General features: G+C 36.8%; 1 protein-coding gene across 3 annotated transcripts in view; it reads left to right on the forward strand.

The window, feature by feature from the left end:
* Window positions 1-25,948, forward strand: part of SDK1 (sidekick cell adhesion molecule 1) — an 854,095-nt gene that overhangs the window by 97,212 nt on the left and 730,935 nt on the right. The window lies entirely within an intron of this gene.

The raw sequence follows: 25,948 nt of genomic DNA on the forward strand, positions 1-25,948 counted from the left end.
CCATGAGCGGATGGTGAGAAGGCAGTTACCTGGAGATCATAGTGTTACACAAGCCCAGGGAGATGGAAGAAGGCAGAATTTACATAGCCCTACGTGCTGCCGAGTCAAGCATGCCAAGCACCAAGGTGTTACCTTGAGGTTTAGCGAAAGGAAGCCATTGGTGTTCCTGGAGAAAAGTTATTTTCAGTGGTGGCCATGAGCTACGGAGTGAAAGAGGGATAAAGCAGTGACAGTGATAGCAAATGACTCTCAGAGGCAAACCGATTCTAACCTGAGGGACAGGGAAAGGAGAGGAGTGATTGGGACCGGGAGATGTGGGTGTGGGAAAGGTGATACGACAGCATGGTTGAACTTTGAAGGTGTTTGAGAAAGGAGATTATAGAAAGATTGCATTTCCCGAGAGGTGGAAGGTGTGGAGATCCAGAGCCCCGGCGGAAAGATAAGGTTGGAGGAAGGATTGATGTGTGGATACAGAGGGACTTTTGTAGCTTGGCAACAGCGAATAGGAGTGGTGGCCTTTGTCTTCTGTCTTCCCTGGGAAATGAGAAGGGCATCATCCTCTGTGTTGGAGAGAGCTGGCAGGCCTGTAGTCTGGAGAGGATGGACAAGATCATTGATAACATTGTAAAGAGTTTGGGAGAGTGAAAGGTGGGGAGTTGGGCTGCATTAAGAGCCTGGTCCCATGGTTCAAGAACTTGCCTTGAATGGAGTTCAGTCCCACCAGTCTGCTCAGGACCATTATCTTACATTGAAAGGATTTAAAAAATTTTGGTTGACATTTTTGAGTGGTACCTAAGAACATTTTAGAAGTATTGAACCAAAATTTTATACAAAAAACAGTTAAGACATATTTTTAATAGTTTTGTCTCTGAAACAAAGTATAATAATGACTGGCATTTATTAAGGACGTGCTCTGACAGACAAAATCTAAGCATATTCTCTGTGTTAGTTTTGCAGTCTTTACGAGAAAGACTTATGAGGCAGGAATTATTGTTTGGTCTCCATTTTTAAAGATGGCATAACCTCGGTTCAAATAATTTAAAATAGCCTGCTCTAGATCACATTTGAACTGCATCTCTTGACTCCAAAGTGGTCTTAATTACTCTTGTAGATTGAATCATTTGAAATTGCCTGTGATAAGGTAGTGACAATGTATGGTTCATCCTAACATACTTAACAAAATATTTGCCAAGGTCAGTGGACTGCTTTGTGCCAGGACTTACCCTAGGTATTTTAATTGCCATAATCTGTTGTAGCATTTAAAAATATTTATAGTCTTAATTATCCTGATTTTTTAAATTATCACAATATATCACATTAATGCTAATTTTTGAATAACATACTTAGTTTCCCTTAAATTTGAGTATATTTTGATAGTGATGTTAACTTTGCCTGACTATACCGACAAATCAGAATGGAGGTGGGGAGCTCTGGGAATATTGGCAAAAATAAAGAAGAAAACAGACATTACAAATCTACTTTCTCACAACATGAATAAAACATAAAAATGAACTAAACTGTGATAGTTGTTAGCCTGCTTGTTTAATCTTCTTTTTAATACCACATTGTAAGCCAAACCATAAGATAAACAGCTTCTTTTAAAAACACTTTTCTTCTGATTATAAAAACAATCCATAGTCATAGAAAAGTTGAAAATCAAGTATATATAAAATTAAATATATACATATATTTGTATTCTTCACAATATCCAATTCAATAAATGGTAGTCACTAGAGAAATGTGGATTCATTTTTAATTCAGTAGGTTTCTGACTTGCTATGTACTTGTTGACTCATAATCAACCTGATCCTCTTCCATTTCTTCAGCTTGTTTTGGGTGAAGGGCAGGAATTTCTTTTCATTTCATCTCTGACTTGTGAACACCCACAGGTATCAGTCAGCGGTATTAATTAAAAGTAAATCACACACTCTCTTACTTCACTAATAAAATATTAGTTCTTAAGTTATATTCACATACTTCAGTTAAAAACTCCCATTTAAAATCTGAACTAAGAAATTGGAATTTTTTTTTTTCCTGCATTAAAGTCTTTCTTAAGAGGATACAAGTTATGCCTATGGTAGTGTTTGGTTATTTACAAAGCTTGGGGAGGATATATGGCCAACTTTTTTTGGCCTCTGTTAAGTCAGATTGCATGCATATTTGAAACACTTAAAAAGTGTTAGGCTAATTGTACACTCTATGTTGAAGACCTAATCTTAAACTGTATAGTCTGGTATTTTCATGTAACTTTTAGTTCAGGTTCAAGAATTCTTAAAAAAAAAAAAGGCACTGACAATTAATTATGTGACCTAGAAAAATAATTTCCCCCAAGTTAATTGCACAAATTACTGTAGCCCTAAAAGGTTAATGATTGTCAAACATCTTTGATGCATAGAGCCTATTAAGTGCCAGTATCATTTGAATAAATAACTAGACTAGTCCTTCTTGGACAAATGGTCTTGTCCAGAGGACAGCAGTACACACGGCCCTTTTTTTATGTTTTAGAGGGACATTTTTTAAACCCCTCAGTGGAACAACTTAAATAAATTAATCTTAGGAGCCACAGTAGATTCTTATATTTCAAAATATAAGATAATAGAAGAGTTCATATTTCAAAAAGCAACTATGATCATTTATTATACACATTGTACTTTATAGAACTAAAGTTTATAAATAGATTTCATTTTTGTATTTTATACAAACTTAGCTTAGGCCTTAAATAATTAGATAAAATTCATGCACAATTATCACTGTACATATCTGATATGAAACTTCTTTTATAGCTATTCATAGAAGAAGGTTTTAATATTTTAATATTGACTAGTAAATAACATTAACATTACTATTACTTAAAGTTTAGCATTTAAAAATAAAATATATATATTTTAAACTTTGTCTTTTAATCTTTTTATACTTTTCAGTGTTTTGTAGTCAACAACAGGTTCCAAAAGAGTTAACTTGAATAGTGCTTATTTTCAATAGCCATATATCCTGAAGAATTGTGTGAAGAATACTAATTTCTCTAGGAGATGGTTTCTCAAAAAGGATTCCGTGGTTCAATAAATATGGGAAAGACTACATGCTGTGTGCTTTTAGAAGTGTCACAATTTACATTAATATACTGAAAGATCTGAGAAAATCTAGAGGGAACAAATAAATCAATTTAACATTGTCTCATCTAGTGTTTCCCAAAAATACTTGATGACAGAAATTCTTGTTTCACATAATAACTTATGAACATCCTAAGCACTCACTGTGACCTTGTGTTCCATAACCACTTTGGGACATACTATTATAAGCTATAGTTCTCCTTCCCAGATCTTGAACCCCAACATTCAATTGTAGCAGATAGCTTATCTGCTATACTTACACATACACATGTAGATAAGCCCACCTGTATAAACGAATAGACACATTTATAAGGGTAGATGCACACATATGTGGATAAATGTACACATATGCACACGTATTTAATCCATATGATATCTGCAATGTTTGGCATGTAGTCAAATCAGAATATATTTGTTGAGTAAATGGATGAAAAAATCTTACCAGTCCATGGTATATTCCTAACGGCCTTCTTCATGATGCAGAAAACCACACCACAGCCTCAACAAGGTGTGCGATTCACAAGTATGTAGATGGATATGATCTTTTTAGGGACACCTGATACGTTATGGACAGACTACCATCAATTTTTCACACCTTTTCAGTATTAAGTGTGTCAGAAGGAAAAGCCCTGGATTTTGGGTCAGGACATCCAGTTTAGGCCTACATTGTACCATTTTCCATCCATGTGATTTTAGACAAGTTGCAGATTTTCTCTAAGCTTCAGTTTTTCTCATCGATGAAGGAAAATAATACTTACTAGTATTATTGGAATGTATTAAAACTTTAATTACTTGGAAATAATGCTGTGAATGCTTATTGATCCCAATATGGCATAACACTCTATTAAAAAAAATGTGGTTAACCTAACATTTTTATTTCACGTATATGTTGGATAAGAAAACTTAGTATATTTTCGAAGATAATTTTTTTAAAGATTTTATTTATTTATTTGACAGACAAAGATCACAAGTAGGCAGAGAGGCAGGCAGAGAGAAAAGAGGAAGCAGGCTCCCTGCTGAGCAGAGAGCCTGATGCAGGGCTCAATCCCAGGACCTTGGGATCATGACCTGAGCCGAAGGCAGAGGCTTTAACCCACTGAGCCACACAGGCGCCCCTCGAAGACATTTTTGAACTATGAACATAAAAATATATTTTTCTGATTAGTGGAGAATAATGAATGGACTTTTCCATTCTTGTTTAAAAACTTAAAACCTGGGGTGCTTGGGTGGCTCAGTCGTTAAGCCTCTGCCTTCAGCTCAAGTCATGATCCCAGGGTTCTGGGATTGAGCCCTGCATCCATCTCCCTGCTCGGCATGAGGCCTGCTTCTCCCTTTCCCACTCCCCCTGCTTGTATTTCCTCTCTCACTGTGTCTCTCCATCAAATAAATAAATAAAATCTTAAAAAACAAACAAACCTAAAACCTTCCTCTAAAGCTTCTGAAAACTAAAAACGCCTCAAGAGTAGCATCATTATGCTTTTAACCTGAGATCCTTTTCACTTGTTGATCTCTCTGCCTGGAATGTTGTTCTATACATGGTTATGGGCTGCTTTGCCTTTCTTCGCTGACCACCTAAAAACTGTCCCTGTAGGTATCTCTTTATCCCTCTGCCCTGCTTTACTTTTTCTTCATAATTCTTGATCACTATCAAACATTTATTCTATATATTTTTATAAGGTGAAATAAAGGTCACACTATGAATATTAGTAAGGTATTACAATATTCTGTAATTCTGAATTTTAACGAAATTGTCTTTGAAACAAATATGTTTTTGGTTGTATAGTTTTTCATACCTATTATTTTAGTGCCTTAGAACTAATCCAACTGTTACTTACTTCTGTAAAATTCTCCAGTAGAATTTATATCAAAATACATGTGCTCTTCTTCCCTTTCTGCATGGATATCTCTGTCCCTTCATGAAGGAAGTAATGGAAAAAATGTTACATATTTTCACTAGCAAGTAATATTAAATAAACAATGAGAAAATATTTCTCCTGACACATTGAGTTGGTAATAATAGGAAATAATAGAGCTACTTATTTTAAAATTACATTGATAACTTCCAGAAATACTCTGTGGTAGGAATAACATAGGAATAACACTCCTTTTATGCATTAGCATCCAGTAAAATTTTGATAGTAACATTTTATCATGTAAAGTCACTGATATTTGAAGATGTGGAACATTTGGTTTTCCATTGTATGTCTTAAAAATGTATTGTGTTTTTTGTGGTGGTACTTTTAGAACTATGCAGAATATTATTTTGGGTATCAGGAATTTCTTAACACTTTGGGTAGAAATTTTTTCCTTTTTAAAGGGTTAGGGTTAAGGTTTTGTAAGAACATGATTTAGCTTTATATAGCTTCATGACAGACCTCTGCAATAATTTTTAAAACATCCTCATCTTTTAAAAATACTTTGTTGAGGGGAGTGGTGGTGCCTGGGTGGCTCAGTCAGTTTAGTATCAACTCTTGATTTTGGCTTAGGTCATGATCTCGAGGTCGCGAGATCAAGTTCTGTGTTGGGCTGACTCTGTGTTGGGCATGGAGCCTGCTTCGGATTCTGTCTCTCCCTTTGCCATCGCTGACCTCCCTTCTCCCTGCCCCCACCCCTTGCATGTATACCCTTTCTTTTTCTCAAAATAAAAAAATGTTCAGTGTTCGAAGAGTCATCTAGATGGAGTGTCTAATTTTTCTTAGGTCCTTCATGATGTTCAGATTCTTCTGCATGTTCTCTGTTAAGGCATTTTTCTCTTTCTCCAGAGGTAAACTCTTTTGAATGTCTATAAGTATGTTCCTTCAGGAGCTATGTCCAGTCCACTCATTGACTATTTGCAAGGAAACGCTTCTTTCCTAATGAAAATTAAACTCAGACCTTCCAGTTTGGTTTTCATGGCTTAGAGTCAGTCCTAGGGACTCCATTTCTTCTGGGCTTTCTGTCAATTACAACTGCTACCACCATGTGGCTAGTGAAAATATGTAACATTTTTTCCGTTACTTCCTTCATGAAGGGACAGAGATATCCATGCAGAAAGGGAAGAAGAGCACATGTATTTTGATATAAATTCTACTGGAGAATTTTACAGAAGTAAGTAACAGTTGGATTAGTTCTAAGGCACTAAAATAATAGGTATGAAAAACATGCTACCATGTTTATCTTTTGGGAGAGAATTTGTTGGTCCCTTTTAACACTTTGACCCAAAAGGTTTTCCAAAAGGAAACACATATCTCATAATTGAGACAAGTCTGTAGTGTTCAAAGACATTTTAAGGACATCTTTACTGAATACTACATAGTAATGAAGGGATGAACACCCAGAGAGAACTCCAAATAATGAATTTAGGTCTTCCAACTTGAGAGCTAAGGCATATTCACCTTCAGTTATTTCACACTCCTGATTGGACATAAGTGCCTTTTTGCATTTAAGAAAAAGTTTCCCGGTTGAACATGTATTTTCTCTGCGGTGACAGATAACAGAGAGTTGTCCTTTTTAGGCACATGCCTCCTTCTCCATGCTGGGCCAGCTTTGGCCAGTGTGCATGGTGCCCAGCATGATTTCCACTGCCAGTCATGACTGCAACCTGGACACCTTTGTGCGGAGCTCATGCGTATGTTGTGGCCCCACATTGGGGTCATTTAGGTTTTTCCATCTGTCCTTTTGCCTTCAAAAGACACAGACCACCTTTAACCAACCCCTCCACCAACCAAGATTTCTTGCTTTTAGAGGACCCTCATCTACTCAAAGCAGGTATGGGTCCCTTGTCTTGTCCTACCTCCCCGCAGGGTTTCACTCTCATGGTGCATGTTTCATATCTGAAGCCCTCTCCTTTTTGGCAGTGAGCACTAGAAACAACCTCAACTTTCTGCTAAGACTGTCTCCTAACCAAAATAGAATCGAATCTAACACCCGACAACACCATGCAAGAGCTGTATATGCTAGTCACTGTGGAAATTTTATCCTACATCAGGTCTCGGTATTTTGAAGGTAAATGTTGGTTTTCACTTTTGTGTTTGCAAAAGTATCTTAGCTTAGACAGCTACAGTAAAATACTGTAGACTGGGTGTCTTAAACAGCAACATTTATTAACTCATACTTCAGGAGGCTCAATCAAGGATCAAGGAGCTAGAAGGTTCAGTGTCTAATTAAGGCCCTCTTCCTGGTTTGCAGACTGCCATCTTCTTACATATTTACTTACTTATTAAAAGATTTATTTATTTGAGAGAGCAAGAGAGGGAGAGAGCACGTGTTTGCATGCATGAGTTGGGGGAGGAAGGGCAGTGGGAGAGGCAGAAGCAGGCTCTCCACTGAGCAGGGAACCTGATGTGGGGCTTGATCCCAAGGATTGGGATCATGACCTGGGCAGAAGGCAGATGCTTAATCGACTGAGCCACCCAGGCACCCCGCAGCCTGCCATCTTCTTGACGCATCCCCACATGGTGGAGAGGGAGATCATCTCTTCTGTGCCTGCTCTTATAAGGGCCCTAATCACATTCATTAGGGCTCCACCCTCATGAGCTAATTATCTCCCAAAGGCCTCACCTCCAAACACCATCACCCGGGGGAATAGAGGTTCAGTATATGAATTTTAGGGGGACAGAAACTTGTCATCCATAGCAAGAACTATATTGCTTAATAAAGCTTGATAAAGTCCATGCATTTTTATTATGTGCTGCAAACTAGTCTGAGAATTTTGCATATTGGAATTGAGTCCTTATAACAATGCTGCATAATAGCTAGTATCATAATACTTAATCTTACATGCAGATAAGGAAACTGTGTCACATGGGAAATAGATAACTTCCACAGGGTTGCCTGGCTGTTAAGTGGGAGAGCCGTATTCAAACCCAAGCTGTTTGGCTCCGTAGCTCACAGTATAAACCACTGTGTTCCTATAAATATATATTGCCCTAGGTTGATTCTGTATTTATACTTTGATAGAAGGGCTTGGGACTGGAAACCTCGAGACTCTGGCTGTGTGACTAGACCACATTTGTGATTCTGGCAGGGTAGCTTCTTTGATCCTCAGTTATTTCAGGTATAAAACAGGGCAGTTGTACAACGTTCATTAAATTCTCTTCTCATTCGCTTTGATTGTGGTATTTTTAAAAAATTTTTGATTGTACTATGTTTTTATATAGGCTCTAAGCTTCAGTGGTCTCTGCCAGCCACAGAGTCCCATCTCTCAAGTGCTATGTGACTGAAGAAAGGAAGAAGAATGTTATTAAACCTCATTTTAAAAAAATGGTTTGAGGTTTTCAACTATGAAATGCGGGCTTTCTTTTTATAATACCCATCACACAGGTAACGAGTATTATTGAATGGTAGGTGTAGTTTGAAACATGTTTTTTAGACTTTAATGAAGGTAAGATATTAAAAATTACTTATTAATTTTTTAAAATTTCAAATAATTTTATACATGCTATATGTATGTGTACATCTATCATATATAATGTAATATTTTATGAAACATGAAACCTCAGTTTAAATGAGGGATTTCTATCATATTCATTTGACAGATGCTTTTTGAATACCTACTATGTGTCGGGCACTTTGCTTGAGGATAGAGTATAGAAAGGATAAAGAGAAGGTAACTTGCCCAAATCGAGTTTTACATTCCACTAGTAAAGGCAGCTGATCAGTAGGTAAAGAAATCAGTGGATAAAATCAACAGAAGGTGTGATACCTCCTTGGCAAGAAATAGCAAGAAACAGCTGTTAGAGGATCATTGCTGTGACAGAGATAGGGTCAACTTATAAATAGGGATGTTTGGGAGGCCTCTCCGAGGCAGTGGGTTTAACCAAAAGCTGACAGAGGAATAAGAAGGATCCAGCTCTGGGAGGACTGTGGGTGAGGTACAGGAAGGGATGGGAGGGAGGAATAGCATTCTTGTTCAGTCTGAAAGATTGAATAGTGGCTACCAAAGTTGCCCAGGTCCTAATCCCTGGAACCTGTGAGTGCTACCTTCAGTACTGAAAGGAACTGCATAGGTGGCTGAGGGTGCTGAAATGGTGAGATTATCCTTAAGTATAAATGCCCTTAGAAGAGGGAGAGAGAGAATTAACTTGAGAAGAGAAGAAGGCCACGTGACCGAAAAACAGAAGCAGAGTTGGAGAAGATGGTACACCTCTCACTTCAGAGATGAATGAAAGGGTGATGAACCAAAGAATACAGATCTGAATGCTGGAAAAGGCAAGGAAATGGATTCTCCCCTGGAGGTTCTAGAGGGAGTGCAGCTCTGCCCACACTTTAACTTTACCCCTCTTATGCTTGTGTTTTGGATTTCTGGCCTCCAGAACTGTTAAGAGAACAAATTTCTGTCATTTTAAACTGTACATTTGTGGTAATTTGTTATAGCAAAAATGGAAGAGTAATACAGATTTTGGTACCAGAAGTGGGGTGCTATTGTAACACCAAAAAATGTGGAAGGGACCTTGGAAATGGTCATTGACTAGAGGATTGAATTTTGTGGTGCATGACTGGGAAAAAACCTAGGCTGCCTTGAATGGACTGTTGATAGAAATAAAGAGGTTCAAGGCTCTGATGCTTAGGTCTCAGAAGGAAATGAACTTTTAAAAAAATTTTTATGGGGCGCCTGGGTGGCTCAGTGGGTTAAAGCCTCTACTTTCGGCTCAAGTCAAGATCTCAGGGTCCTGGGATGGAGCCTGCATTGGGCTCTTTGCTCAGCAGGGAGCCTGCTTCCCTTCCTCTCTCTCTGCCTGCCTTTCTGCCTACTTGTGATCTCTGTCAAATAAATAAATAAAATCTTTAAATAAAAAAAATTTTTACTTTATTTATTTTCAGTGTTCCCAAATTCATTGTTTATGTACCACACCCAGTGCTCTATACAATACGTGCCTTCCATAATACTCACCACCAGACTCATCCAACCGCCCAGCCCCCTCCCCTCCAAACCCCTCAGTTTGTTTCTCAGAGTTCACAGTCTCTCATGGTTCATCACCTCTTCCGATTTCCCCCAATTCCCTTCTCCTCTCCATCTCCCAGTGTCTTCATGTTATTCCTTATGCGCCACAATAAGTGAAACCATATGATAATTGACTCTGCTTGACTTATTTCACTCAGCATAATCTCCTCCAGTCCCGTCCATGTTGATACAAAAGTTGGGTATTAGACAGGCATCACAATTCCAGACTTCAAGATCTAGTACAAAGCTGTCATCATCAAGACAGTATGGTATTGGCACAAAAAAAGACACATAGATAAATGCAACAGCATAGAGAGCCCACAAATAGACCCTCAACTCTGTGGTCCACTAATCTTCGACAAAGCAGGAAAGAATATCCAATGGAAAAAAGACAGACTCCTCAACAAACGGTGTTGGGAAAATTGGACAGCCACATGCAGAAAAATGAAACTGGACCATTTCCTTACACTACACATGAAAATAGACTCAAAATGGATGAAGGACCTCAATGTGAGAAAGGAATCCATCAAAATCCTTGAGGAGAACACAGGCAGTAACCTCTTCGACCTCAGCCACAGCAACTTCTTCCTAGGAACATTGCCAAAGGCAAAGGAAGCAAGGGCAAAAATGAACATTGGGACTCCATCAAGATCAAAAGCTTTTGCACAGCAAAGGAAACAGTTAACAAAACCAAAAGACAACTGACAAAATGGGAGAAGATATTTGCAAACGACATATCAGATGAAGGACTAGTATCCAAAATCTATAAAGAGCTTATGGAACTCAACACCCAAAGAACAAATAATCCAATCAAGAAATGGGCAGAGGACATGAACAAACATTTCTGCAAAGAAGACATCCAGATGGCCAACAGACACATGAAAAAGTGCTCCATATCACTCGGCCTCAGGGAAATACAAATCAAAACCATAATGAGACACTACCTCACACCAGTAAGAATGGCTAAAATTAACGAGTCAGGAAATGACAGATGCTGGCGAGGATGCAGAGAAAGGGGAACCCTCCTACACTGTTGGTGGGAATGCAAGCTGGTGCAACCACTCTGGAAAACAGCATGGAAGTTCCTCAAAAAGTTGAAAATAGAGCTACCCTCTGAGCCAGCAATCACACTTCTGGGTATTTACCCTAAAGATACAAATGTAGGGATCCTAAGGGGCACGTGCATCCGAATGTTTATCGCAGCAATGTCCACAATAGGTAGGAAAAGAGTAAATGAAACAAGATGGGACTGAGGGGGAGACAAACCTCCCGAGATTAAGAGACACTTAATCTCACAAAACAAATTGAGGGTTGAGGGGAGAGGAGGGTAGGAAGAGGGTGGTGGGGTTATGGACACTGTGGACATTGGGGTGGGTATGTGCTGTGGTGAGTGCTGTGAAGTGTGTAAACCTCGCGATTCACAGACCTGTACCCCTGGGGCTAATAATACATTATATGTTCTTAAAAAAATTATAAAAAAAAGTTGGGTATTCATCCTTTCTGTTGGAGCCATAATACTCCATTGTAGATATGGACCATATCTTCTGTATCCATTCGTCTGTTGAAGGGCGTCTTGGCCCTTTCCACAGTTTGGTGACTGTGGCAATTGCTGCTGTGAACATTGGGGTACAGATGGCCCTTCTTTTCACTACATCTGTATCTTTGGGGTAAATACCCAGTAGTGCAATTGCAGGGTCATAGTGTAGTTCTATTTTTAATTTCTTAAGGAATTTCCACACTGTTTTCCAAAGTGGCTGCACCAACTTGCATTCCCACCAGCAGTGTAAGAGGAACTTATTATTGGAAACTGGGGGAAGCAGATTTTTAATAAATTTGCAGAAAGTTTAGTTGAATTATGTCCTGTGGTTTTATGGAAAGCAGAAAGTACAAGTGATGAATTTGAATACCTGAGGACATTTTTAAGTCAGGTGTTGAAGGTACTGTTCATGTCTTCTTTTTTCTTTTATTTTGTGCTCAAGTATAATTAACATACAATGTTACATTAGTTTCCAGTATACAATATAGTGATTCAGCCATTCTGTATATTTCTCACTGCTCATGAAGATAAGTATACTCTTAATCCCCGTTATCTATTTCACACATTCCTGCTGCCTACCTCCCCTCTGGCAACCACCAGTTTGTTCTCTGTATTTAGGAGCCTGTTTTGTTTCTTAAATTCTACATATGAGTGAAATATGGTATTTGTCTTTCTCTGACTTACTTCACTTAGCATTATGCCCTTTAGGTTCATCTGTGTTGTTGCAAATGGAAGATTTCATTCTTTTATGTGGCTGAGTAATATTCCATTGTGTATGTGTGTGTGTGTGTGTGTGTGTGTGTGTATAATATATATGTATGTATGTACCTATATATATATATGTGTGTGTGTGTATTTATATATCAAATTTTCTTTATCCATTTATCTGTCAATGAACAGTTGGGCTGCTTCCATACATTGGCTATTATAAATAATGCTGTAGTAAACATGGGGTGTACGCATCTTTTGGAATTAGTGTTTTTGTTTCTTTGGGTAAATACCCAATAGTGTGATTGCTGGATCATAAGGTGATTTCTGTTTTTATTTATTTTTTTTTTAATTTTTATTTTTTCTACAGAGAACCAGCGGAGCAGGGGGAGGTAAGGGCAGAGGTAGAGGAGAAGAGAGAATCCTTCTTAATAAGGAATCCTTCTTAATCCTTCTTAAGTTCCTGCTTAATGCAGAGCCTGACATGGGGCTCAGTCCCAATACCCTGAGATCGAGCCTAAAGCAAGAGCCAGATGCTTAATGGACTGAGCCACTTAGGTACCAGTTTTTAATTTTTTGAGGAGCTTCCATGCTTTCCACAGTGGCTGCACAAATTTTCATTCCTACCAGTGGTGCAGGAGGGTTTCTTTTTCTCCACAAACTCATCAACACTTGTTATTTCTCGTGTTCTTTTATTTTAGCCATTTTGACAGGTATAGAGTTGTATCTCATTGTGGTTTTAATTTGCATTTTCCTGAGGCTTGATAATGCTGAGCATCTTTTCATGTGTCTTTTGACCATCCGTCTGTCTGGAAAAATGTTTATTCAGGTCCTCTGCCCATTTTTAATTGGATTATTATTTTTCTGTGTTGAGTTGTGTAAGTTCTGTATATATCATGGATATTAACCCTTTATCTTCTATGTCATTTACAAACATATTCTCCCATTCAGCAGGTTGTCTTTTTGTTTTGTTGATGGTTTCCTTCACTGTGCAAAAGCTTTTTATTTTGGTGTAATTTAATTTTGCTTTTATTTAACTTGCTGTAGGAGACATATCTAGAAAAATGTTTTTATAGCTGATGTCAAAGAAATTACTGCCTGTGTGTTTTTCCAGGAATTTTATGGTTTCAGGTGTCATATTTAGGTTTTTAGTTCATTGTTTAGTTTATTTATACGTGTGGTATAAAAAGGTGGTCCAGTTTCGTTCTTTTGCATTTGGCAGTGCAGTTTTCCCAGCACCTTTTAAGAGATCATCTTTTCCCCACTGGATATTCTTGCCTCCTTTGTTTTAGATTAATTGACTAAAAAGCTTAGGTTTATTTCTGGACTCTGTTCTGTTCATTTGATCTGTGTTTTGATCTTTGTGCCAGTACCATATTGTTCTGATTACTACAGCTTTGTAGTATATCTTGAAATCTGGCATTGTGATACCTCCAGCTTTGTTGTTCTTTCTCAGGATTGCTTTGGCTATTCCAGATCTTTTGTTGTACCACACAGATTTTAGGATTATTTATCCTAGGTCTGTAAATCATATGGTTTTTATCCTTTCTCTTGTTAATGTGAGGTATGATATTGATTGATTTGTAAATATTGAACCACCCTTGCATCCTGGGAATAAATCTCACTTGATTGTGGTGAATGATTTTTTAAGGTATTGTTGGATTTGTTTTTCTAATAATTTGTTGAGGATTTTTGCATCCATGTTCATCAGGGTTATTAGCCTCTAGTACTGTGTGTGTGTGTGTGTGTGTGTGTGTGTGTGTGTGTGTATTTATGTATGTGTGTGTCTAGTGTTTTTTTCTGGTTTTGGTATCAGGGTAATGCTGGCCTTGTAAAATGAATTAGGAGGTTTTCCCTTTCTCTCCTATTTTTGGGAATAGTTTGAGAAGACCTAGAAGACTAGGTATTAACTCTTTAAATGTTTGGTTGAATTCACCTATGAAGCCATCTGGTCCTGCACTTTTATTTCTAATTGTTGGTTATGGTAAAATACAGGAAGAAATTCTGCCTGTGGAGTACAGCCTCAGTGCATGCCTGAGAGTCCTAGTGTGCCTCTTCTGACAGCCTGCCTACAGAACATACTTTGAATAGCAAGGTTGTAGAGAATCGTATTTTTTTAGTGTTAAACATATGTCATATGTACAAGAGTTTGTATTTGCTCCTCAGCTTTCAAAATGTTTACTACTGATCTAATTAAAATTGTCTAAGTCCGTATATAAGAAAGTGTGTATTCTCTTATTATTTTAGAAACTTTATTTGACATGTATCCTGTACTGAGTTAAACAGTGTTCCCCTAAATTCATGTTTACCTGGAACTTGTAATTGTGACCATACCTGGACATAAGGTCTTTGCAGCTCTAATCAAGTTGAGATGAGGTCATACATGATCAAGTGGCCCCTAATCCAATGACTGGTGTCCTTATATGGATGAGGGGAATTTGGACACTGTGACAAACAGGGAGCATGCCATGTGAAGGAAGAAGCAGAGGTCAAAGTTGTGCTGCTACCAGCTAAGGAGCACCAAGGATTGTTGGCAGCCACCAGAAGGTAGGAGAGAGGGATGGAACAGATTGTTCCTCTGAGATCCCAAGAAGGAACCAACCCTGTTGACCTCTTGATCTTGGGAGTTCAGTTCCCCAGAACTATGAGAGAATAAATTTCTGTTGTTTTAAGCCACCCAGTTTGTGGTGTTTTGTTATGGCAGCCCTAGGAAATGAATACATCTTCTAGCAAGTAAAAAATAGATAATGGACTCTAGCAAATTAAAAAAAACAAAAACAAAAATGGAAAAATGTCACTTTTTCATAGCATCAGTGTTTACTATGGCTGCTTTTCAAATTTGGAGTTCTGGAAGTTTAAATTAACTACCATAGCTCTTTGGTAATTCCTAACCTTTTGCTCCAGGTAAGATTTAGAGTGGAGTAAAAACATCTTGAACACAGAATCAACATTAATATCAAACTGAGAAGGGACAAGAAAGAACAAGAAGGAAGTTTGCAGAAAGTGGTGCCAGGTCTTCTGCGATTTGTTTCTTTACTTGTAATTTTTGCCCTGGGCTGGCAGGGAAATAATAGATGGACTCTACAGAAGTCAACTCCTAAAAATGATTTTTCTATCATTCTTTTCCTCTGTCCTATCAACCCCACATGACCTTTTTTTCCCCTTGTGTAGGACTTAGAAATGCACTTTGAATCTAAGCAGTTGCTTATAGCAATACCAGAAGTAAAAGGATGCCTTATTTTGTGGAATAGAATGGTCTCTGGAAATTTTGCTTTAAAGTACATTCAGAAGTTATTTTTTCCTTTTAGTTTTTCTACTGTAAAATAAAAGATTTTTTCCTGCAAAAAATAACTGAACCCAGAATGTATTTTAAAAATTATTTAAATGTGGATAAATGTATCCTATTAGTAAATGATAGAAATATATTCAAGAGAGTATTTATGATATATTCACAATAGCAAAATATACTATAAAGTTAAAAAAACACAAGTCCTTTAAAGAGGTATAAAAAGAGACATAAATAAATGCACTGATGTTCCACATTTACAACAGAAAATATCAATATGATAGCAATGGCTCTTGTTCCTACTTTATTTCATAAATTCAGTTCCAGTCAATAACTGAATACTTTTAACATTTTTCAGCACAGACAATTTTAAACTTTGCAAAAGATAAAGAGAATAGTTTAATGAATCCCATGTGCCCATCACCCAGCTTTGACAGTTACCAGCATTTTGGCAATCTTGTTTTAGTGCCAGGAATTTAAGGAGAGAATGTGTTGTTTTATATTCCTGGAAAATTTTACAGTTTTATTTATTTATTTGAGAATGCATGTGCAAGTGGGGGGGTAGGTGTGGGAGAGGAGCAGAGGTAGAGCGAACAAGCCGACTCTGCCCTGAGCATGGAGCTCCATGCGGGGCTTGATCTCATGACTCTCAGATTATTACCTGACCAACACCAAGAGTTAGACACTTAACCTACTGAGCCACCCAGGGGCTCCTTCTTGGAGAATTTTAAAACAGGTCCAGAGATTGTCATGCCATTTTTACCTGTAATTGTTTTACCTGCAATCTCTAACTTAGTACTTATTTTTCGAAGACATTAACTACTAATCCATTATTATACCTAAATAATATGTCATCTAATTTTCCATCTGTATTCAGATTTCTCAGGTTGTCTCTAAAAAAGCTTCTTATACTTTTACTTGGATATAGATGTAAACACAGTCCTTACATTAGGATTTTTAAGTTCCTAAGCCTCTTTTATAATGGTCCCCCCATTTTTATTTTATGCAGTTGATTTGTTGGGTATGTGTATGTTTAAGTGTGTGTATGTGTTCCAGTGTTGTGAACCTCATACCTCTCTTCCACTTGAGGCTTTAGCATCTACTGATGATTATTGCCCCAAATCATTATTTCCTTGGGGGTTGAAAAACAGTACATTTCTAATTATGTCATTCCTTATACTTTAACTAGACAGAATTCTTTATAGATCTTATCCATCATCAGCCATATAGGTACCCTGAAATAGTTTATACTAGAAAGACAGGATAAATGTTTGATTTTTTTTTTCCTTTCATCAGTTTTCAGAGTAATGAGCTGATGTCTGTTTGGCTATTTACTGTTGCATAAAAAATTACCTCGAAACCCAGGGGGGCATAAAACAACTGTTTTATTATATGTCATGACTTGATAGGTCAGACATTTTGGAAGGCTTGACTGGCAGTTTTGTCTTCTGTGGAAGAAGATGTTCAGCTGGTGGATGGGTGGGTCTGGAAGGTCTAAGATGGTTGCACTCCCATGTCTGGCATCTTGATAAGGATAGATAGAAGTGTAGGCTCACCTGGGACTGTTGATCAGAGAGTCTGTACATGTCCGCTCAGGCATGGTAGGTCAGAACAGTTGGACTTCTTCCGTGGCAGCTGAGAATTCCTGGAGAAGGAAAGAATTTGCAGCCATCTTTAATTTGCCGTTATATCCTAGTAGATTCTACTGAGGAGCAATGATTTTAAAAAATTTAATATCTTTATTGATTCATGAACTTTTATATATTTGAAGTCTTTAAACTGTTTTACTAGTTTTATTGATACTCAAATTGTCACATTATTGGCCAATTGAGGCCCCTTTAAGTTAGATCTTGTGACCTTTTGATACAACTTCATTATTATTTTTGTGATTAAAAATATATATAGATGTACAGTTGTTGGGCAGCATTGCCAGTATTTCCAAACTACTCTGTCATTCCAAAGAGCAAGTCTGTAGCCATTTAAGCAATAATACCCCATTCCCTCCTCCACAAACCTCTGTGAATTTGCCTATTCTAGACATTTTATATAAGTGGAATCATACACTATTTGTCCTTTTGCAAGTGGCTTATTTCCGTGATCATAATGTTTTCAAGGCTCATCTTAAATAAGATCATGTTAAGGTTCATCTGTATTGTAGAGTATATCAGAATTTCATTCCTTTCTAGCCTGAAGTTCCATTGTATGTATATACTATATTTTGTGTATGCCCATTCATCTGTTGAGGGACACTTGGGCTATTTATACCTTTTGACTATTGTGAATGATGCTGTGATGAGCATTAGCATACAAATATGAGCCCCTGTTTTTAATTTTTGAAGTATACACCTAGGAGTGAAATTGCTCATTCATAGGGTAATTTTATGCTTAGTTTTACAAAGAATTGCCAAACTGTTCTTCACAGAAGCTACACCATTTTCCATTCCTACTAACAGTATATGATGGTTCCATTTTCTCTGTGTCCTTGCTGACACTTCCTTTTTTTCCAGTTTGGACACCTTTAATTTATTTTTCTTTTCTAAGTTCTCTGGCTAGAACTTTCAGGAAAGTGTTGTGTAACTGGGCATCCTTGTCTTATTACTGATCTTAAGGGGAAAGCTTTCAGTCTTTCACCCTTGAGAATGATGTTAGCTGTGGGTTTTTTTTGTAAACGTGCTTCATCATTCTGTGGAACTTGCCTTTTATGCCTACTTTTTTTTGGTAGTATTTTTATCATGAAGGGATATTGGATTTTACCTAATGCTTTTTCTTGTCAGCTGTGATCATGTGGTTTCATTCTTTTGTTCTATTAATGTGGTGTTACATTGATTGATTTTCTTAGCTTGAAACACTCTTACATTCCTGAGTAAATCCAATCTGGTCACGATATGTAATGATGCTTAATATGCGCTTAGGTTTGGTTTGTTAGTATGAGACCCTCATTCTTTTTTGACAATTTTGTTATTCCTAGAATAATAAGTTGTCTTAGTTTCACCTTGCATGTTTCATGACTAGCCCTGGAATCAGTGATTTCTGAAAATAATCCTGTTCCTTTTAGTGGAAACAGTATTTAGAAGCCACAGTTAGGGTTATTGCTTTTTGGTCTTTGCCAAGGTCAGAGTTAGGAATACATACAAATACCTACATATCTGTGAAATCATAGACACATGCACAGATATATAGTCATAGTAATATGATAATACACTATACATTTATTTGAAATTAAGTGAAAAACGGAGGCTCCTAATTCAAATGGAAGATTACTAGGGATGCTTTGATTTTGTATTGGTATCCCTTTCCTCTTTGGCTGCAAATCCGGCTTCCTTATTACACTACTCATTTGATTCATCCTGATATAAGAATAATAGTTTAAAAATAACAGTACCAGTATTTCTACTTACAAAAAGTCTAGATATGCTATTCAACATTTCTTTGCAGTTCTTTGCCTCCCTCGCCATCTTAGGCTATATCCCTGTGGAGAGACGTGCAGTTAAAATTGAGTGTTTTACGGTAACTTGTAATGGTTTTCTCTGCGTGGTTATACTATCAACTTGATGTATAGTTCAGTTCATTTTCTGTTTCAGGAATTGCCTTTCCTTCGTTTTTATTTAATTTTTGGAAATTACATGCTATTACATAGTTTCAATGTCTCTATTTTAAGACAGAATATATAGAAAGATCAATCCATGTCCCTTTTTATTTTTTTAGTTTCTTCTTTATTCTCTCAAAAATACTGACTATGAACACTGTACTGCCTTTTTCATTTTCACTAAACAATAAGCAAAACAATATGTACATGATATGGAGATCTCTCTCCATAGTAGTTTGTGGAGGTTGTCCTTATGACTTTTGTAACTGTACAGTACTAATTCAAGAGGTGTTCTTTACATGTGGTTTGACAGACTTCCTAAAATTTACATAGTAGAGAGCCTTGAATAGCCACAGAGGAAAGATTGTACCTTACTAGTTTTCAACACTGGTTATAAAGTTTATTATGTAAAAGCATGTTTTTGGTATAGGGATAGAAAATAGATCAGTGGAAGAGGACAGAGAGCCAGAACAATACTCACATAAATGTGGGAACTTCATGCATAATAGAAATGGCATCACAGTGTCACTGGGAGCAATAATGATCTGTTTTATAAATTATGGCAAGACACTTGGCCATTGATATTAATAAAGATAAAAAATTAGATCCCTAACATACATTAGGGTCAAAAGTAAATATCAAATGGTTAAGACGTCAGTAAGAAAACCAAATTTCTGAAATATATATTTTTTAAAGATTTTATTTTAGAGAAAGTGTGAGTGGGGGGAAGGGAAAAGGGAAAGGGAGAGACAGAGAATCCCAAGCTGCCTCTGTGCCAAGCACAGAGCCTGGTATGGGCCTCAAGATCATGACCTGATGCAGCCTCTTTGGAGAGCAGTGTGGAGATTCCTCAAGAAATTAAAAATAGAACTTCCCTATGACCCTGCAATTGCACTCCTGGGTATTTACCCCAAAGATACAGATGTCGTGAAAAGAAGGGCCATCTGTACCCCAATGTTTATAGCAGCAATGGCCACGGTCGCCAAACTATGGAAAGAACCAAGATGTCCTTCAACGGACGAATGGATAAGGAAAATGTGGTTCATATACACTATGGAGTATTGTGCCTCCATCAGAAAGGATGAATACCCAACTTTTGTAGCAACATGGACGGGACTCGAAGAGATTATGCTGAGTGAAGTAAGTCAAGCAGAGAGAGTCAATTATCATATGGTTTCACTTATTTGTGGAGCATAACAAATATCATGGAGGGCAAGGGGTGTTAGAGAGGAGAAGGGAGTTGGGGTAAATTGGAAGGGGAGGTAAATCATGACAGACTATGGACTCTGAAAAACAATCTGAAGGGTTTGAAGTGGCGGGGGGGTTGGGAGGTTGGGGTACTAGGTGGTGGGTATTATAGAGGACACGGATTGCATGGAGCACTGGGTGTGGTGCAAAAATAATGAATACTGTTATGCTGAAAATAAATAAATTAAAAAAAAAAAAAAAAAAGATCATGACCTGAGCCAAAATCAAGAGTCAGATGCTTAACAGCTGAGCCACCCAGAAATCCCAAACTGCCAGTATTTCTTAAAGTAAATGCAAAAGGATACGTATTTTTTGATACCTGGGTGGAGAAACTTATCTCGAATAAGAAGCACAGCTCATAAAGGAAAAGGTAAATACATTTGTATACACTAAAATAAAAACCTTGTGTATGACCAAAACATAGCATACATATTTTAAAGGCAGACCACATAGCAGACTTGTAACAAATGTAACTGCTAGATTTGTGTTTAAAATGGTTGATGGACCACTCATAAATTTGTAAGAAAAAGAGAAATGATTCAGAATCAAAGTAGGAACAAAGTATGACTAGTCTGTTTGCATAAAAAGAAGTCCAAATATCCGATACATAGATAAAAATAAGTTCATTCTTACGCATAAAAGGTGATATGCAATTTAAAACAGCATCCATGAGATAGTCAAAAGTGAACTCTCTGTCAATACCAAATGTTGATACAAAAGATGTGGGCAAACGGGAACTCTGGTGTATTCTTGTGATGGGTATATGCCATAGAGAAACTTTTGCACTTGATCCATAGAAGTTTATTCAGAAATACTTATTACAGCACAGTTTTAAGAGTGAAAAACAGGTAAACATTGAAATTATGCATCAGAAGAGAGTAGAAAGATAAACTGTGACTTATTCATACCTCAGAATACCATATAGCAGTTCAAATGAATGGACTAGATTTGTCTCTAGCGTCGTGGTTTAAGTTTCAGACTAAGGGTCATATGGAGAAGATGTGGACCCATAGAATCTTAGGCACATGGCTGGTAGAAGTGTTGATTGTTTTACAAATTTGAAAAAAAAGTCTGATATTATATCACAGAACTGAAAATCCATATACTTTACAATTTAGCCCTTTGAATACCAGTTACATATCTAAGAGAAGAAACTCTTGCCATGTGTATCAGGCACATATATGTGATGTTCTTGATAGCATTGTTTAATAGCAAAAATTTTGCAAAACTACCCAAATGTTTATTGAAAGGAAAGTAGCCTAATAAACTCTGCATATTCATATAGTGGAATTCTATATAACAATCATACAATATGCAATGATATGGATATCTTTTTAAATAACTCATTTATTTTCCTTCCACACAACTTTTTTTTTTTAAGTTTTTATTTATTTATTTGACAGACAGAAATCACAAGTAGGCAGAGAGGCAGGCAGGGGTGGGAGTGGGGGAGCAGGCTCCCCGCTGAGCAGAGAGACTGATGCAGGGCTTGATCCCAGGACCTTGAGATCATGACCTGAGCCAAGGCAGAGTCTTAATCCACTGAGCCAGCTAGGCGTCCCAAGGAGGAAAAGGCTTCCCATGGAGGAGGGAGCCTGATGCAGGGCTCGATCCCAGGTTCCTGAGATCATGACCTGAGCTGAAGGCAGTCACTTAACAACTGAGCCACCCAGGCGCCCCTGCACAACTTTAAGTATGTTGTATATATCCTAAAACTCACCCGTTTCAAGAATATAGTTTAATGATTTTTAGTAACTTTATCGAATGGTATAGCCATTACCATAAATCTGCTTTAGAACATTTTCATTCACGTCTCTCTCCTGCACTAAAGTCCCTCCTGCCCATTTCTAATTAATTCCAGGCTCCACCCTCCACTATATCCAGGCAACAGAATCTACTTTTTGCCCAAAACTTCAACATTTTATGTAAGTGAAATCATATAATATACAGTCTCTATGTCTAACTTCCTTCACCTCAAATAATGTTTGAGGTTCAGCCTTGACATAGCACATGTGTTTAGTTTTTTCCCTTTTATTCCTGAATAGTTCATTAGGTAGAGAAAGCACATTTGATGTATTCACCATTTGATGTATATTTAGATTGTTTCCAGTTTGGGGCTATTATGGATAATACTGCTTTGAATATTAGTGTGCAAATGTTTGTGTGGAACCTCTGTGTTCATTTCTTTCTTTAGGAGTAGAATTGCTGGGTTGTGTAGTAGTTTTATTTTTTAAGTTTTTGAGATACAAACTATTCCAAAGTGGCTGCACATTTTATAGTTCTACCAACAATGTTTTTTGTTTTTTTGTTTTTTTCTTCATCCTTACCAACATTTGTTAATGTCTGACTTATTTATTATAGTCATTCTAAAGTGTGTAAAGTGATGCTGCAGTTTTAATTTGCGTTCTCCTAAATACTAATGATGTTGAGCATCTTTCTATGCATTTATAAGCTATTCCTATATCTTACTTGGTGATATGTATGTTCATATCTTTTGTCCCTCGTTTAATTTGGTCATATTTCTTACTTTTACTGAGTTAAAAGACTTGCCGTACAAGTCCTTTATCTAATATCTGCTTTGCAAACATCGTTCTCCAGTCTGTAGCTTGTCTTTTCATTTGCTTAATGGTGTCTTTGAAGTGGAAATTTAAAATTTTTATGAGGTTCAGTTTCAGTTTTTTCCTTTATGAACCATGCTTTTGGTGTCCTAAGAAATATGGCAAGGCAATTCACTAGGGAATGTAGAGTATGTTCAATAAATGAAACTGAGACAACTGGATATATACACACAAAGATGACTTTAGACCTCCTCACACCACACAAAAAGATTAACTCAAAATGATCACAGACTTCAAGGTTCTAAAACTTTTAGAAGAAACATAGGAGAAAAGTTTTCAAGACTTTGTAAATTGCCTTGCCAAATTTGTTAGAAATCGAGGGACTAGAAATAAAAGGATTTGGTTTTAGTTTCAATTTTGTTCTACCTATCATTGTCTCTTTTTTATTGCCAATATCACACTATCATAATAACTTGAGTTTTATAAGTTTTGAAATTGAGATGTGAAATTCTTCCAAACTTGTTCCTTTTCAGATTGTTTTGGCTAGGGGTGCCTGGGTGTGTCAGTTGGTTAAGCATCTGCCTTTGGCTCATGTCATGATCTCTCGGTCCTGGGATTCAGCCTGGTGGTGTTGGGCTCCCTGCTCAGCAAGCAGTCTGTGTCTCCCTCTCCCTCTGTCCCTCTCTCCTCTTGTGCTCTCTCACTCTTGCTCACTCTCTTGCTCTCAAATAAGTAAAATCTTTTAAGGAATTTTTTTGGCTATTTTAAATGTTTTGCATTTTAATATAAATCTTAGGATCTTTCTAGGCTGCTAGAATTTTGATAAGGATTTCATTGAACCTATAAATCTACGTAGGGAGTATTGCCATTTTAACAAAATGGAGTTTTCTAATCCATGACCATTAAATGTCTTGCCATTTTTAAAAGATCTTTAATTTTCCTCAAAAACATTTTATAATTTTCAGAGTGTGAGTCTTGCACCTTTAAAATTTATTCATAAGTATTTTATTCTTTTTAATGCTATTATGAATGACATTATGCCCTTAAAATTTCATTTTTAGGTGTTTCTTGCTCATATATAGAAGTACAATTGGTTTTGTATACTGATCTTGTGTTTTTGTATTTATCCTTCAACATTGATGTTAATAGGTTTTTGTTTTTTGGTTTGCAAGCGCGTGCATGTGTATTCCTGAGGATTTTCTGTTTAGAGGATCATGCCATCTGCAAAAAGAAAGATAGTTTTATTATTTCCTTTACAAACTAAATGCCACTTATTTATTTTTTTGAGCAAGTAGGGCTTCCAGTACTATATTAAATAGAATTGATGAGAGCAGACATCTTTGTCTTGTTCCTTATCTCACGGGGGAAGGAGTTCCATGTTTCATTATATGTATTATATGTATTAGCTTTAGGTTTTTCACAAATACTCCTTATCAGGTTGAAGAAATTGCTTTCTACTCCAAGTTTAAGAACTTTTACCATGAATGGGTATCGGGTTTTGCCAAAGCACATTCTGCAGTTTTAATGTGGTTTTTGCCCTTATTCTTATGTTAATTGATTTTCAGCTGTTAAAACGACCTTGTATTCCTGGGGTATTTTCTATTTTATCATGGCTTATAATACTTTTTATATATTGTTGTATTTGGTTTGATAATGTTCTGTTCAGGGTTTTTTGTTTTGTTTTGTTTTTTTGCATCCATATTTGTGAGGGATATTGGTTTGTAGTGGTCTTCTTCTTCTTCTTCTGATGTCTTCTTTGGTGTCAGGGGGATAAGACCTCATAGGATGAATTGGGTAGTGTCTATTTTCTTTTACTTTCTAAAAGAGTGTTTAAATAGAGTATTAGGATTATTTCTCCTTTAAATATTTTATAAAATTCATCAGTGAAGCTGTCTAGACTTAGACTGTTTTTTGTGGGAAGACATTAAATTGCTTATTCAATGTCTGTGCTTGTTAAAGATGTGTATAGGTTTTCTATTTCTTCTTGAGCCAGTATTGGCAATTTGTGACTTTTCTAGGAACTTGTCCGTTTCATCTCAGTAGTTGAATTCATTGGTACAAAGTTGTTCATAGCATTTCCTCATAATCCTTTTAATTTCTAATGGTCAGAGGTAATATCTTTCCTGTTTTGGAGGTCTGTTTTCCTTTTTTTGTTAAAAGTTTGTCTAGTTAAGGGTTTGTCAGTTTTGTTAATATTTTTAAAGGACCTATAGTTGGTACTTTAGGTTTATTTTATAAAAAATTCATTTATTTCCTCTACTGTTTTTCTGTTTCATGTTTCTTTATTTCCTCTCTCATCATTGTTATTTCTTTATGATTACCTTCCATGTGTCTTCCTTTTCTTTTTCTACATTTGTAAGGTAAACATTTAGATTAAGATCTCTCTTCTTTACTAACATAGGCATTTATGCAGTAAATTTCTTCCTTCCACCTATTGCATTAGGTGTGTTCCATATATTCTGACCATTTCCCCACAAATACAATTATACTATTTTTTATATTTACCAATGTAGTATCCTTTCCTGGTGTTCTTTATTTCTTCATGTGGATTTGAGATGCCATTTAGTTTCATTTTAATTAAGATTGGAGGAATCCCTTTAGTATTTCTTGTAGAGCAGGTCTGCTAGTCACACATTCTCTCAGTTTTTCTTTTCTTTTTTTACAGTTATGTATTTATTTATTTGACATAGAGACAGAGAGAGACACACACACACACACAGTGAGAGAGGGAACACAGCCTGATGCGGGCCTTGATCCTAGGACCCTGGGATCATGAACTGAGCCAAAGGCAGATGCTTAATGACTGAGCCACCCAGGTGCCCCTCTCTTAGGTTTTCTTTTTGACATTATGAACTTTAATTTTTGAAGGATAGTTTTGTTGGATATGTAATTCTTGGTTGATAGCCTTTTTCTTTCACCACTTTGAATACATCACCTTACTGTCTTAAAGTCTTCATGGTTTCTACTGAGAAGTAGGCTTTTAATCTTACTGA

The sequence above is a fragment of the Mustela erminea genome, chromosome 20 (genome assembly GCF_009829155.1).
Source record: "Mustela erminea isolate mMusErm1 chromosome 20, mMusErm1.Pri, whole genome shotgun sequence".
NCBI classification, from domain to species: Eukaryota; Metazoa; Chordata; class Mammalia; order Carnivora; family Mustelidae; genus Mustela; species Mustela erminea.